The 2,965-nt window shown below is 24.4% G+C and overlaps 1 long non-coding RNA gene across 1 annotated transcript; it reads right to left on the minus strand.

Moving 5' to 3' along the window:
- Positions 1 to 1,860: 1,860 nt before the first annotated feature.
- Positions 1,861 to 2,706, minus strand: LOC148544170 (uncharacterized). The gene is made up of 2 exons (XR_015899143.1): positions 2,612 to 2,706; positions 1,861 to 2,305 (listed from the first exon to the last, which is right to left on the minus strand). It is a non-coding gene; the product is annotated as an uncharacterized LOC148544170 (long non-coding RNA).
- Positions 2,707 to 2,965: the final 259 nt, after the last annotated feature.

Here is a 2,965-nt window from a genome sequence, read left to right on the forward strand (position 1 = left end):
AATTGTCTGTACCTTCTAGAACTCCAATTGGTCGAACTCAAGAGGAAGGGGAGTTACGTCACCGTCAATTTCTATCGAACAAAAGTAATGCCAATGTGTAGAGTAGAAAGATACGAACACTTTTACCGGATTAGATTTTTTATTGGAGTTACGGATCGCAAAAAATCGAAATCGAAAATTTTAGTGGGGTTATGGTTTCTTCATGCAACATTCGGTCTCTCCTTTTCTTATTTTCTTTCTTCTGAGTTCGGTGATGAAGAAAGGAACAAGGAAATTCTTCATTGAATAATAATCCTAATTAAGGTGCTATAGGTTTAATTTGATTCACATTTCCGTTCTTCTCTTTCTTTAATGGTTCGGCACAATGGAATGGAATTAAGAATAATAAGTTTAGCTAATGAGGTGGCTGATGGTGGTTTATAATTAGAAAAGGGAATTTGCTTAGTAATAAGATTAGGTGTCATGGTTTAATAAAATGAAAGAGAACACGTGTCATCGTTATACATATATACATATACATTAAGCCATGTTTCTTTTCCTTTTGTTATCAAATGATTTCGTTGGAAATAATAATAATAATAATAATAATAATAATAATAATAATAATAATAATAATTTCTATTATTTTTCTTAAAGTATTTTATTATAATAATAATTAATTTAAAATTTTAATAAATTTTAAATTTAAAATATTATAAAATTTAATTTAATTATTTTTAAAAAAATAATTCTCATCAAATAAAATTATTAACAAATATAATAAATCATAAATTATTCATTATTTAATTTTTAAAAATTTAAATTATTATAGATATAATATTTTAAATAAGACTAAAGAGAGATCATATTATTTTAAAAAAAATAATTAAATACTATCACTTGTATAACTCATCGAATAAAATGTTATTATAACATTATGACAAAAACTCAATCAAAATAAATAAGATGTATTCAGTTATACTTTTATATTTTATTATTTTATTTTTCATCATATTCTTATCAATCTGATAGAAAAATATATTCAAATTAAATCAATTTAATGTAAGTTCTTTGTCAATTATTAATAAAAATTTAATTTTTTTTAATTCAAATGCACAAAATTCTCGATCTTCACTAATTTTTTTATTGGAAATTTTCTAAATTTAATAAGCCAAAATATGTAATATCTCAACATGTAATGTGTTTTTTTATTGTTGTTATGCTTAATTAAATAAAATTTAGATAATATCTTAAAGTTTAATTTAATAATTTTATTAATGTGTTATATTTTTAAATATGGTATGTAATTATTAATGGTGTAAGTCTATAATTTTTATTTTAATTAATTTTTCACAATTTAATTGAAATTATTTATCTACTTAATATACTAAAATTAGGTTTTCTTAAAATTAATGAAAATAAGGTGTCAATTTCTCATGAATTTATTTTTGATAAATTTAAATTAGTTTTGAAAAGTATCTCTCTTTAATTATTTTTGATAAATTTTTAAACATTTTTTTATTGTTTCTAAGTAGGAGAGAAAATAAATTAGACTAAGCCAGACTTTATTCTTAACAGGCTGGGCTGACTTGTCATGTAGTTACTTGACCTGCACTTGACCTACAATCTATTATAGACTCTTTATTTAAAATACTAAATCGGATCTATTATTCAATCTGGCCTGAATTAATTTCATTAGCAACAATTTAAAAACTAAACACTGATTATATTCCTGCCAATTACGCGTATATTATTTTAATTGCCACTGATTAATAAAAGCTACTATCAAGTCAAACTTTCCAATTATCCAAGGATCTGATGTCCATAATATACAAATTAATATTAATGAAATGGAAAAGTTAGATATTGCAATATTAAATGTATTGGTGAAATACATTTCATAAGTTTTAATTTATGACATTTTCAAAGAAAAACTATTTCTTTGAAAATAATTTTACATATTTATAGGTTTCTGGATACAGTACACTTAGAAAAATTGTAGGGCTGGGTTATTGAGACGAGTTCTTTCTTTTTTTTTTTTTTTTTGGTTCGGATTTGAGTTTATAATTTTAGTGCCATTATATTTTTAGGCTATTCTTAGGGCATATTTAGGGTATTCGCCATAAACTTCAGGGATCAGTTAGACAGCAACAACCTGATGCAGCAGGAGTATTAATACAGTGTCCCGTAAAATATTTCATGCGTCTACAGTATTGGTAGCAACCATCATCATTATTTGGACAATATGCTTTAGTTGCTTCTTCAAAGCACTGCATAGTCTGCTTCTTATACATTGTTCTTGCTGCCATTGTGCAAATTCTTGCTTCTGCAATATTCAGTACACATTATGGTTATTCGAATTTGTATGTGCAAAAATTCTAATATATATATATATAGGTTCGGGCTTCTTAGAGAGCCTTCTTGTAAGAAAATCCAATAAGAATTTATCGATTCACATATTTGTTGTATTCGTTCTGTTTCAAAATAACCGTAGCGTTAATTTTTTTTAATACATTAAAAAATTAATAAATTTAGACCTATTTTGTATTAAACACACTATTTTTTAATATATAAAGAAAAAAGGTCAAAGAGATCATTATTTTAAAATGGATGGAGAAATATTTTTGCTTACCTGAAGCCAAAAGCAGAGCTACAAGAAGGTTGCATAAGAAGATTTTTGTATAACCGTTGATAGCCATTATTGTAGAAAAGCTTGTTTTGTTTTCTTGAAAGATTAATAATCAACCTCATTGTATGTTGAGATTATTTATAGTATCATGGAAATCTAATTAAGGTTATTTTTTTCCTTTGAAATTATTTTATAACTTAGAATGTTTGTTTCTTAACTTGAAATTTGATTTCTAAATTTTTATTATTCTATAAAATTCAAATAAGAGCTAATGGGGTATTTGTACAATGTGTACAATGGGCTGCTTATTTAGCCCAATATGAGTAAAAATAAAAATTACCCGCGAAATAATAAATT

Source organism: Arachis ipaensis, chromosome B9 (assembly GCF_059453495.1).
Source record: "Arachis ipaensis isolate K30076 ecotype BB chromosome B9, ASM5945349v1, whole genome shotgun sequence".
Lineage (NCBI taxonomy): Eukaryota > Viridiplantae > Streptophyta > Magnoliopsida > Fabales > Fabaceae > Arachis > Arachis ipaensis.